Raw genomic sequence first — 13,661 nt, forward strand, 5'->3', positions numbered from 1 at the left:
ACATAATCCTCTTTGCCTCCGTTTCTTCATCTGTAAAATGAACTGGAAAAGGAAATGGCAAACTGCCCCAGTATCTTTGCTAGGAAAACCCCAAATGGGGTCACAAAGAGTTGGACGTGACTGAACAGCACATTAATTAATACCACCGTTATCTGCCTTTTGTTTTCTATGATTACATCAGCTGGAGGGGAATCAAATTTTCCCTTCCCCTTTACGAAGAGTGTGAATAAAACATTTTTTTTTAATCGAAGGCAGAGGGAATAGAGTTCAGGCATCATAAGCTTAGGCCATGATGGAGAACCCCATCATACACCACGGAGTAGAAATGCAGGCCCCTCTCTGCTCCCTCCTTTTGCTACCGAATCCGAGCTCATCCTCTCCTCGCTCTTATAGGTTAGGGGTGTGTTGTTTCCTTCTTCCAGGCGACTAGTTAAAAAGGGTGGGGGAGTTGTCATTCAGTTGCTATGGGGAAAAGACGAAAAGGTTGTTCCCAGTTGCCATGGTGATGTGGAAGAGTGTTCCCTCGTTCCCGAAGTGACTTAGGAGGCCGATGCAGTTCCCTGTTGCTATGGCAACATAGGGGGCCTGTTCCGTTGCTAGGGAGAGATAGAGGTATGGGCTGTCCCTCTCTCCCTGCGCCGGGTTGCCGTGGAGACGGCGGGTGGCCTAGCCCCGCCCCCTCGGACTCTGACAGCGGCGGCCGCATCGCGCCTGCGCAGTGCTCTCTTCCCCCGCAGTCTCTGTGCGTTGGAGCCGGAGACAGCGGCGGCCTTTGCTTAGGACCCTCCGCTCGGGAGCCCCAAGCTCGCCCGGCCGGCCGGCCCGGAGCCTCTGCTACAGCCGCCTCGCCCGCTCCCCCCTCCCCCGTCCGCCGCCCGCCCCCTTTCCCCGCCGCCGCCTCCGCCGGAGCCATCGCCTCGTGCACTGTGAGTCGGGGCCGAGGCGACAGGAGCCGCCGTGGGGCTGAGTCAGCGAGAGGCCCGGGCCCGGGCGGGGGGAGGGGAGGGGACGGGGCGGGGGGCGGGCCCCCAGGCGTCCCCGGCCCTCAGGTGTCCTCTCCCCACCCGCGGGCTGCTGCCCCCCAGGGGCCCCTCTCCGTCCCCCAGAAGGCCTTCTCAGCAGCCACTCCCCCTCCCCAGGCCGCCGCGAGTCAGGGAGGCTCCGGCCCTCCCCCCTCCTCTGGGGGTCCTTCTTCCCCGCCCACCACGTGTGGCCCCTCCACACCTCCGGTCTTCTGGGAATCAGTTCCTTCCCCGCTCTCCGCCCATCCTCATCCCCACCCCTACTCCCCTCACCTCTCCTGGACCTGACATCCTTTATGTTCTCTGGTTTTCTCTTCTACTGTGGGCCAGGAAAGATGGAGAGGGAGGGAGGGAGGGAGGGAGCAGAAAGCTGGAGGGTCCCCATCCCACTAGCTGGTAATCATTCTAAGGCCATGGCAGGGACCTCCTGCCCACTCACTCCCTCTTGCCTGGACTGGTTTGGGGAAACAGGTCTGGACAATCCCAACTGGCTGTCGAATCCTGTGATTTCAGAGCAGCTTGGGGTGGGAATGGGGGGGGTAGCTCAGTGAAGGTGAGGAAAGGGGTTCCTACTCATCATTCTCAACCAGTGTATATGGGGCACTCACTAGAGACAGGGTGCTGTTCTAGGTGGGGCAGCCTCTATGTCCCGTGTTGCCCTGTTCAGTCTAATCTTAAGAGTTGGTGGAGGTGGTGAGGGAGAAGGTCTGCATTTGGCAATTAAGGTGTTGGTATAGTGAAGACCTTTTGAGGATGTGATGATGTAAGTTAGTGAAGCCGGTTTTCTTTAAAATACACTTATGCTTGGAAGGACTGTGTTTTAGGCTGGTTTTTTTTTTGTTTTTTTTTTTTTTGCTGTTTGTATTTATGAATAGATATGAAGAAGGGGTTAGATTAGAAAATCTCCAAACTACTTTTCAGCTCTGATATGCTAAGTCTGATTTAACCTGCACCATAACAATCCATAAGCAACTGTGTTACATAGGATTTTAAACATATTTGCATAGGGAGAAGGAGATGGAAGAAATATAGTGACTGTAAGATGTATGTCTAAAGCCTGAACTGCAGGTCCTGGGCCTGGAGCACCCAGCCTTCAGCAATGACTCTGCATGAGGACTGTCTTAATAGGAGTTACAGTACATTTGGGTGTATGTTGTTTGCTCCTAACATGGGACCTGATCATGTTACATATGCTGTCTCATTTTTTTCCTTCCCCATCAGAGTAGGGGTAATTAATTCTCAAATACCTTTATTTTTCTGAGCAGAGCCAAAATCTGCATTGAGGTCAAAGCTACATTGGCTGCACTCAGCCAGGAGCAGCCTTTTAATTAATATGCTTCAACATGAGAGCTCCCTAACCATTCCACTTTCATATTTGCCAATTTCCTTTGATTCTCTTCTTTTTTTGCTTATAAATTTCATTACATGGCTAATAAGCAAGTATAAACATAAGCTAGTTTCACTAGTTGAGTTCCACAGTATTAGATGTTGGTCTTTGAGATTATGGGTTTATGCAGCAAGTGGGATGGAAAAACATGGTAAATTATCTACTCATTTGGGTTTCCTGATTGCAGACAGTAATAAATCATAGTGTATTTGACTCTTTAACTTTTCCCAGCCATAGCCTGCTAACAGCTTTCTTAGATCTCCCTGATCCCCATCAGATTAATTTAAAATAGCACAGATGACTACCACTCTTGTATAAACTCAGATACGAAGTGTCAGAACAGCACTGGATCCTGTGTCAAATGTCACAGATTGTATTTGGTGGCAGGTATCTTCCTCTGGGTGTGATGGTGACCATGGAATCTGAGAGTTTCATTTCTTTTGTTTTTCCCTCTCTGACTTCTGTGTCAGACACCTTGATAAATTGCTTGACTGAGCAGGGCTAGAGAAAGCACCTGGGTCCAATAACTGTTCCTCTTTCCTTGAGTGAATTTTAAGAATCATCAGTGTTAATTGGGGATGGAGAAAGGAAATTAATTATGATTATGACAGGTCAGAAAGATGTTTCTTTTAGCTTTCTGTGGGGTAATGTGGTTCAGTACATCAGGCTGGACTTACATAGATTAATTAGAGTTTTAAATCTGTGCTAAAGTTTAAGAACTACAGTGGAACCCCTTCTATCTGCATCCTCGGAGAGAATATTAACAGTAATTGAGATCATAAAGATACTGAAGTTGGAAGACTGGACTAGCACCTTATGGGCTGACCCAATTATGTCAGTCTTTTTGTATATCTAATTGTGCTTTGAGGGACATGTAATAATAAAAATAACAACAACGAACATTTATATATCACCTTCTATGGGCCAGGCACTAAGCACTTTTCAGACATTATCTTATTTTATCCTCACAACAACCCTAGGAGGCGGGTTCTATTATTATCCCCATTTTACAGATGAGGGAACTGAGAAAAACAAAGATGAAGCAGCTTGCCCAAGGTCACACAGCTATTAAATGTTTTGGGCTGGATTTGAACTCAGGTCTTCTTGATTTCAGACCCAGCATTCTGTCCACAGCACTACCTAGCTGCCTCTGGATGTAAAGAGCTGTGTTATGAGGTTCTATATATTTACTTTACAGGTTTGTTTTAAATATACATACTGAGCATGTAAAATGGATAAAGAACCAATCTCAGAGGCAGAAACGCATGATTCAAATGCTAGGCAGGTCTCTTACCCTGTAAGTTTAAGGCAGGATTTTGGTCTTCGTTGGTAGAAGAAATTTCCTCAGCTCGGAATTCCCTGTACCAGTGGAACTATGGGTCTGGTCCCCGTCCTTATTAAGTATACTGTCTTTTATAACTGATGCACCATTAGCACAGGATCCCTTTGAAGCTGTTTTTCTAGTAATGGTAATGTATATGCACTGGTCCACCCTCCCTCACTCAGTCTCCCTTATAATTGCTGCTCAGAGTTGAGGTCCATGTTGTGACAATGGAGCAGAGAAAATGTGGGATTGAACCTTTGGTCTTGGCCTCAGTTAGCATGGTATTCAAACCAACGGACCTAACCAGCTGGCAGAATATTTTGCATCTGCTATACCTGAGTTTAGCCAGATAGGCTACATCATGTTAGATGGAAACATAATAAGATTATATTTTGAGTGAAAATGGGCCCCTGCCCAAATTTGTTTAGATTCCTTTGAGTAGGGATTAAGGATATGCCCATACGAAATTAATATCCAGAACCCTTAAAATATCTTTATACTTTTCTAATCACATAATGTTATAGCTGGCAAGGACCTAATGTAGGCCCCTATGCCAAACCCTTCATTTTATAGATGGAGAAACTGAAGCCACAGAGGTAAGGTGACTTGTCCAGGGTTATATAGCTGGTCAGTGATAAAATGAGGCTAGAGACAGGTCTCTTAATTCCCAGAATGAATACCCAATATTCTTTCATCTGCATTAGGCTGCCTCATCCCTGCTATTCCAGGGTGCTTTGACAAAATAATTTGCTATTATATAATTATCCCTATAGATATGGATTGTTTCATCTCTTGGTATATTGCAGAGCCAGGAACATTTTAGCATGAACCTCTCCTTAGACATTCATTCTTGCCACCAAAAAGAGAGAATTCTTCTCATTCATTCTGACTTCAGAAGATGGTTATCAGTTTTTCTTTTTTTGAGCTTGGATGAGACTAACAAAGATCAAATGAAGAGTTGAGTGTTTGGGGTCTTCTCAGACTTGTTTCTGACTGCTGCCCTCTAAAGCAAAGGGATGCCTGCTACGTAGCCCATCTTCCTTCCCTCAGGAACCAGAAGGAACCTCTAAACCCCAGCCTACATTAATACAAATGGAAAAAATGAAAAACAGCCTTTTGAACATTATTGTAATGACCTTATTCCATATTGAAATGCTAGGAGTAAGACACTGTACTTTCAGGTAGTTTCTCAGTCCCTCAAGGTTAAGTTTGGTCAGGAATACAGGGAGAATTTTATCCTGTAAAGATCTGGCATATGAAATGTTGTTAGAACTGCCAAAGTTGGAATATATGAAATGTCCCTTTGTCTCTGGATTTTCAGCTGACCTGGTTATCTGAAAGGCTGGTGTGTGCAGCATTTGGCTGTTGGAGCACAGGCTTAGTGCGTTTCTGTATTTTGTGGGGGTAGCTAGTCTTCCAGTTAGGCTCAGGCTGGTCTGGCTAGTGCCTGTCATTTCTAATGGAATAGCAGCCCAGGTTTTAAGCAGTTTTAATCACTTTTGCTTCAAGAGGGAAGGCTCCATGTGGCTCCTCCACCAGCTGTGGGTACACATTTTAATATGGGAACTTGCCCAGGTCAGCTGTAGTTCATGCACCCACAGAGTGAACAGGGCATGTGTTGCTTGGAGAAGAGAAGACACAGGAGGATTATGATAACTGTCTTCAGGTACTTGAAGAACTGTCATGTTGAGAAGGGATTAGCTTGTTCTGTTTGGCCCTACAGGGCAGAACCAGGAGCCATGGGTAGACATTGCAAAGAGGCAAAATAGGCTTGATATTGGGGAAAGCTCCCTAGCAATTAGGGCTGTCCCAAAGTGGGATGGGCTGCTTCGAGAGGTTGGTGGGCTCCCCTCCTGGGGAGGTCTTCAATCAGAGGTCGGATAACCACTTGTGGGGCAGGATCTAGTAGGGATTCCTTTGGTGCAGGAGTTGGCCTGCTTGACCACTGAAGTTCCTTTCAACTCAGAAATCTGTGAAATAACAAGGAGCATCAAGGGGGAAAGCAAAGAAGGCAAGTCTAAAATTTGCATAATAACAACCTTAATAGGGTGAAAAAGTTGGCTTTTTTAAAGTCATTCTGATTGACAGCTCCTTCATAAGAAGCCAGAACAGATTATAGAGTCACCAAGGAGCTTGTTCATTTAGGAAGGTACTGTGGTCCAGTGGAAAGAATGCTGGATTTGGACTCAGGACATAGGTTCACTTGGGAAAGATACGATTTCTCTGGGCTTCACTTTCCTCATCTGTAAAATAAAAGACTGTATTGGATCAATCAACAAACATCCAAGAAATGCATCATCACAGAGATTGCGTCAGCCCTGGTACTCTAACCTCATCAGTACCCTCTGCCCCTCTCATTAGAGAGCTTCTCCTAAAGCCCCCATTTAAAGAAGTCTCAGAAGCTCAAACAACTGTGTATTTCCCACTGGCTGCACTGCGTGAATTAAGACTTCACCATTATCATGCCCAAGCTGTTGTATCCCCAGCACACTTAGCACAGTGCCTGGCACATAGCAGATGCTTAATAAATGTTTATTGCATTATATTATTTATTCAGAGTCTACTAGGTACTAGGCACTGTGCTAAGTAATAGCAGTGCAATTTTTTTAAAATCCATGCTCTCAAGATCTTGGAGACAACATGTACATTTACAAGTAAACAGAATAAATACAAAATCAATACAAGATAAGGAGGAAGGGCATGAGCAATTGTGGGAGCCAAAAAGGCTTAGTACAAAAGGTGGTGCTGGAGCTCAGAGATGGATTCCACAAGGCAGAGATAAGGAGGAAGTGCATGCTAGGTGTGGGGGGTGGTCAGTGCCCAGGCATGAAGACAGAAAACAGAATGCTAGGTGTGAGGATGAGAGAAAGCCAAGTGGACCTGGACAGTGGAGTGCAGGAAGGGGAGTACTGTATAATGAGACTGGAAAGACAGGCTTTGGACCAGGTTGTGAAGGCCTCTAAAAGCTAAACAGAAGAGTTTATGCATATCATACCACTTCCCTAGTCAATCGATCAATCAGCAGATATTTATTAGGGGCCTGCTATGTGCCGGGCACTGGAGATACGAAGATAAAAATGAAAACATCTCTGCCTTCAAGGAGCTTACATAAATACGAGAAGACAGCACATACATGAACACAACAAGGTAAAGTGTTGGGGGAGGCACTAGCAGCGGAGGAGATCAAGAAAGTCCTCTTGTGGAAGGTGATGCATGAGCTAAGCATTTCGGGAAGCCAGAAATTCTAAGACAGAGCTAATAAAAAGGGAGTGCATTTCAAGCATAGAGGTAGGAGCTGGAATATCATGTATGAGAAGCAATAAGGAGGGCAGTTTGACTGGAGAGTGAGTAGATTGTGTGAAAGGGAGTAATATGTAATGAGACTGGAAAAGGGAGGTTGGAGATGGGTTGGAAAGGGCTTTGAATGCTAAACAGTGGAGTTTGTATTTGTCTTGAAGGTGACTAGGGAACCAGCGGAGTTTATTGAGCAGGGGAATGGCATGGTCAGACCTGTGCCTTCAGCTCTATAGCTGGATTTCTCAGATGGAAAGGGGCAAAGGGACTGGCAAAGGCCACAGTTACATCAGACTACCTTCTTGTCTTTAAATCTATTTGTGGAGTTGCATCCTACTACAGGGGGCAGACTTCCAGAAAGGCTAAAAGTAGAGCACGGGGTGGGTAGAACTGGACTACTTCCTCAAGAGAAATCTGGGCTGATGACCGTAGTCCTAGGCCTATAGGTGAAGTTTGGGGTGAATAGAGCTTCCAGAAAGAGATCTTTCAAGATGACTGTGTACCTGGCGATCCAGGGCATCTAATGTTTCTTGGATAAAGAGCGCTAGGGGCCAGCACCTTTTTCCATTCCATTTCTTTCCAGTCATTTCATGCCCTTTTTTTGAATTTATTCCTGTTTTATTAATCTGTTAAGGTAAACAGTGTAACCTTCTATTATTTAGTTTACTACTGTTATTAGGGCACCAGTTCTCAAAGTGTGGTCTGTAGAGGTCAAAACTGTTTTTATAGAAATACTAAGATGTGATTTGCCTATTTTCCAATTTCATGTCTATATGAGTCTGGATTTTCTTTGAATTGTTGTTGTTCTGTCGTGTCCTATTCTTCATGATCCCATTATGGGGTTTTCTTGGTTAAGATTCTAGAGTGGTTCTCCATTTCCTTCTTCAATGGATTAAGGCAAATAGAGGTTAAGTGACTTGCCTAGGGTCACACAGCTAGTAAATGTTTGAGGTCACATTTGAACTCAGGTCTTTCTGACTCCAGGCCCAGCACACAGTCTACTGAGCCATCTAGCTGCCTCAGCTGTTCCTTTGAACACTTCACCCTAAAACAACATATCGTATCAGATTGAATGCAGAATCAGATAGGAAAATCCAGCTGTCTTCTTTTAAGCCAGACATTAAAGAGATGCAAAAATATGTAAAACAATAGCATTCTTCTCATTAATTTTTTTGTTTTGGAAAATATAGTTATCTTTCATAAAATATGTTATTTATGCTAATATGGTGGGTTTATTATTATTTTAAAATGCATTAAATAAATATTTTAATTATCTATTTTAATTTCTAATATAGTAAATATTGATAGTTATAAAACCACATGAGCAAAAGCTCTTTGGGGTTCTCAGCAATTTTTAAGAGTATAAAGGGGTCCTGAAACCAAAAAGTTTGAAAATTGCTGTATTAGAATAACTAACATGCCAACTCTGAAAAATCTTTTAGCTTAATATTAAAAAGTAGTATTAATGTTAATTACTAATAGCTTATATTTACATAGATTTAAAATTTTAAAATTACTTATATTCATTCTCATTTGAACTTCTCAGCACTGAAGTAGGTAATACAAATTTTGCTTTCATTTTACAGATGAAGAAACTGAAACTCAGAGAAATTTTCATTTGCTCAAGGTCACACGGCTAAAAAAAATAGTTGAACAGGAACCCAAATTATGTTTTTGGACCTTTTTTGTGCATTTCTCTTTCCAAAAGGAAGCTAGCAGAAATGCCCAGCACTGTGCTAAAACAATTATATTTTATAATCAGGTATATGACTTTGACCTGTGAAGGAAACTGAAACTCATAGATAACAAAGTGACATATCCAAGGTCACACAATTAGTTCATGACAGAGCTGGGACTAGTGTCTCAGCTTCCAGGCAGGTGCTCTTTCTAGTGGTTCATATTTGTCAAAAATAGGCCGCTAGCTTCAATCATGTTTCATTGAAGCCATTTAGAATAAGTAATCAGTGGGCATTTATTCGGTGCCTGTTATGTGCTAGGCACTGTGGTAGGTGTTGGGAATACAAAGGCAAAAATGAAATAGCCCCTGCCCTCATGGAACTTACATTCTAACAGGATAAACAACATGTACACAGATAAGCTAATATCAAATATATACAAGATAAGTACAAGGTCATTTCAGGGGTGAGAAACTAGTAGCTGTGGTCACTGGGAAAGGCCTTGTCTAGGAGGTTGAGGCATTTGAGCCAAGCTTTGAAGGAAGCTAGGATTCTAAGTGATGTAAATGAGGAGAGAGAGCATTTCAGGAATTGGGGGACAGACTTGCGTAAAGGCATAGACATGAAATGCAATGTTATGTATAAGGAGCCCCAAGTAAGGTAGTTTTGTTGGAACCATAGTGTGGGAAAGGGATTAGTATATAATAAGTATAGAAAGGTGGACTGGAGCTACTAAAGATTCCTGAGCGAGGGAGTGACATGTTCCACCTCTGCTTTAGTCATTTCATTCTGGCAGCCTCGTGGAGGCTGCAGTAGAGATAAGTGAACCAGATGATAGGACAGTTAGTGAATTCAGAACTAGTTAAACAGGTGACCCAATCATCACTAATGAATCCATCTTAAGTGGAGCTCTAAGGATGGTCCTTGGCCCAGGGGCTTGTATAAAAGTAACATTTTTATCAGTGATCTTAGTGAATGAATGAGTGAAAAAAGCATCTATTATGCTTCCTTTGAGCAAAGCATTGGAGAATAACAAGACAGTCTCTTTTCTCAAGGAGCTCATGACCTAAAAGGGGGAAATGATACATATAAGAAGTCTCAACTGCACATCAGAGAGCAACTGCCAGTAACCCTTCGAGTGCAGCAGCAAAGCAGATAGTAATGCATCTTCTTCAATGTCATTTCTTTCGATAATACCATGGACAGCTCTGATATTGAACCGCTGGAAAGTACCAAGGACTTTGGTGACAAGATCTTTCTTTTCCAGGTCTTCAGCAGCTTTTATAGCCACTCCTGCCCTCAGTTGCCAGGTTTCATCTTGCCAAGGGCTGCTTACCTGGATGATGGCAGTGTGGCATCAAAGATTAGGAAAGGGAATTCGCCTTTGAGGCAGGAAGCCCTGGGATCAGATCCTGCCTCTGACATGGCCTAGCTGTGTGACCCTGTAGAAGTCACTTAACCTCTCACTGCCCACTGGCAACTCTCTTAGACAATCAGTTATAGATCAGTCAGTGAACTGCATTGCTTTATATCGTTTTCTTACTGAGGACTCCCCACAGCAATAGTCATAGGTCTTTTGAGAGACAGAGACAGAGAGATAGAAAACCTCTGGTTTGAGTTGCTTTTCTAGTAGTTATGATGAGTTGACCTTACTGATTTACATTGTCACCTGGTCTGTCTTTTTAAGAAAAATTCTGTTGATGCATTTTGGTTTTTAAAATTTCTTACCTTAGAATTTGTTTTGCAGGACTACGCATGCTTTTTATAAGAGTTTTTTGGTTTGTTTTTGTAGTTGTTCAATGGGAGAGGGACAATGGGAGGGCTAAGTTACAAATGAAACATAAAAAGTTTTTTAAAAATCTTCTCTCCCATCCTCCTCAGAACCTATTCTTGTAATACAGAAAAACACTTCAGCAAAACTGACTGCCACTGACCAAATCCTAATCCTAACCCTCCTTTTGTTCACAGAGATCTATTTGTAAGATAGAATACCTAGGCTGGGGTGACCGTGGAAAAATTTCTTTCTGTACTTAGCTAACTATCTTAAACTAGATTGAATCCATGGTCTTGATTTTGTTAGCTAAATTGCCTTGCCTTAACCAGCTGAACTAAACAGCCCAGACTTTCTAACACAACTTTACAGCATAGCATCATAGATTCATAGAGTTGGAAAGGATCTTAAATGTCATCCACTCCAATTAATAACCTAGTGCATGAATCCCCTCTACCACATTCCTGACAAATAGTTATCCAGCCTGTGCTTGAACATTTATAGCTATGAGGAACTTCCTATCTCATAAAGCAATATTTGGAGCTTTAAATGCTTCATTTGCCCGTGAAATTAAGGCTTATGCTCTCTTAAAAACTTCTCTATTAAAAAAACCTATAATGTTTGACATATATAAATATATATTTGCACATATATTCATATGTCAGTGCCACTTGCTTAGAGTATCTCCTGAAGGTACAGGACTTTAAAGTAAGTTTGATATAAAAACCACCATTGTTCTGTTTAAAACCAACTGAGCAACAGTTATGGCTTCAGATGTCCACAGTGATTCTTCATTGTTGTAGCCTCTATGGGACATCTACACCAAGGGAGCCTAAGGTATTTAGGCTTCTGCCAGACTCAATTCACAGTCTCTATGCTTGTCATGATGACTGGGGGTTCCACACCAAGTACTTTCCTCTAAGCTGCTTCTGTAGATGACCACAGAGTCATCACTGATGGATTAAGAAAGGGCATGCTGTGGCCCTTTGTGCTTTTGTGGCTTGAAAGTGTTGCGAAGGAATACCACTAAGTGAAATAGTTTCTGATTGTGAGATGTAAGACATAGGTATAAGATTTTTTTTAAAGAAAAAAGTAGGTCTTAGAGTGCTTTCTGTACCTTCCACCTTTTGCCATTTAGAATTTTAAAGAAGCATTTCAGGAGAAAGGACCCTAGTGATGAATCTCTTCCTTCTGCCTTAATATTTTAAGGTTTCATTTTTGGTTTTGTTTTTAATTTTTAAAGACATTCCATAACTAACATTTTTCCCATCCAAACCAAAAGTCCAGCCTTGGCCTGCCTCTAACTTTTTGCCATGTATTAATCTACTTAGAATTTCTGGCACTGCCTGCTAATGTTGAGCCCTGCCACATCCTTTCTGACCACCGGCCCCACTTCTGTACCAGCTGAAGAGGAGGTAAAAAATCATTCCCATTGTCCAAAACCACGGTATCTGCAAAGGGCTAGACTGGTAGGTTCCTCCTGGCTATGCCAGTATGCCAGCTTTGCAGCCACAGCATCATTAAGGGACAAGACCAACACCATTCCTCCTCCCACTGGTGTAGCAGAGATCATTCTATTTACCCTTAAATAATTTCTCCCCAGCCCCACTACCCAGTGTATTACCTTGATTGGCTAGCCTCCTGGACATATGTCTGATTGCCCACTTGGATAGTTAATCCAGAGTACAGGGGAATATGTTTTTGGCATCATTTTCAGGATCCAGGGCTTGGAGCATACAGAACATATGGGCTGTCGTGCAGCTCTGCTTGTGCTGCCGTAAATGTTTTCTAAGCAATATCTGTCTTGTCTTCTAAACTGCTCTGACTACCCAAACACTTTTTGTCTAGGCTGGTTTAAAGGCCTCCTCTGCTACATGTGCTTATTAGTGAGGAGCTTTGTGGATTTGTTTGTGTTGTCAGCTTACTGTAGAGTGATTACGGGGCAGAATTCACCCAGCCCCAGGGGAATTATTGTCCTATTCCTGAGTGATCTAAAATATGTTTGCTGACTGGCAAGAAATAAAATCATGGGAGCTCCTGAGTCAGTGAGACCAGTGAGGTTAATGAGTATATGTAAAAGGGCAAGGCTTGGAAGGCTGGGTGAAACTGAATAGCCCTTCCCATGTGTGGAGTTCTTCACTGAATCCGTGTCTGTTGTGGTTTTATCTGTACTGCAAAGTCGGACTTTTATTCAGGTACCTGACTTTTGGCAGCCAGCCCACTGAATCCCCGTTGATCTCGGCAAGTTATCAGCAATTTGGATTTATTATCTGGTTGCCTTGATTTTTAGATGGGAATAGTCCAGAGTTGGAAGTTCCCAAGATAGAAATTGATTTAAGTTTGGCATTCCTTTGATATACCTTTCAGTTTTTGGCACTGTCTCCTGCCCTTTGATGTGATATTCTGTGCTATCCTCAGAAATAGCAGAGTGCAGTTTTTGGGTGCAGGCAGGGAGGTAGTGGGGCTAATAGGTATTTGTTGCATGAAGTCCAGAGATACCCGTATTTGTGGGTTATTCGTTCAGATTTGTATATTGTGTTTTTAGGGCTCTCAAACAAAGCACAGTATCAACAAACTTATTGAACCTCTGCTTTGAACTTAGCATGGTGCTGGGCAATATGGGGTACAGAAGACGCATGCTAGTCCCTTCCCACAGTGAACTTAGTTGGAGAAATGAGATATAAAATGGCTAGTGAACAAAATAGTATTATGTGTATATGTATTTACTGGCATAAAAGTGCTGAATTATAATTGTACATTATAGATACAAGGTAATATATAAGGTGTTAATTCTACACTCTAAACAATTAATCACCAAAATAGTTTAGAGAAGAGTCAGCATTATCAGAGTAGGCTTCTGGGAGGAAATGGTAGAGGGGATGACAGCAGAACCAGAATGGTGCAGTGTCACAGAAATCAAGAGAGAAAATTTCCTGAATAAAGAGTGGTAAGCAGCATCAGATGCTATGGAGTAGCTCAAAAGGATTTAGCCTGTGAAAAGGCCATTGGATTTGGCTACAAGGAGGTCATAGGTCAGATCCTTTCTACTCTTGGAAGTGATAGATATAGGAACCAAATCTTTTTTTGATGAGGCACTTGGGGTCACACAGCTAGTACGTGTCAAGTGTTTGAGGCTGGATCCAAACTCAGGTCCTCCTGACTCCGGGACTGGTACTCTATCCACTGT

At 42.8% G+C, this 13,661-nt stretch overlaps 1 protein-coding gene across 2 annotated transcripts in view; it reads left to right on the forward strand.

Moving 5' to 3' along the window:
• Positions 1-720: 720 nt before the first annotated feature.
• Positions 721-13,661, forward strand: part of MAPRE3 (microtubule associated protein RP/EB family member 3) — an 87,639-nt gene continuing 74,698 nt past the window's right edge. The window contains exon 1 of one of the 2 annotated variants that reach the window (XM_036752932.1): positions 721-926. The gene's annotated coding sequence lies outside the window, so the exon portion shown is untranslated. The remainder of the gene's footprint in view (positions 927-13,661) is intronic. The other variant, XM_036752931.1, reaches the window with a different exon arrangement.

This window comes from Trichosurus vulpecula, chromosome 3 (genome assembly GCF_011100635.1).
Source record: "Trichosurus vulpecula isolate mTriVul1 chromosome 3, mTriVul1.pri, whole genome shotgun sequence".
NCBI lineage: Eukaryota > Metazoa > Chordata > Mammalia > Diprotodontia > Phalangeridae > Trichosurus > Trichosurus vulpecula.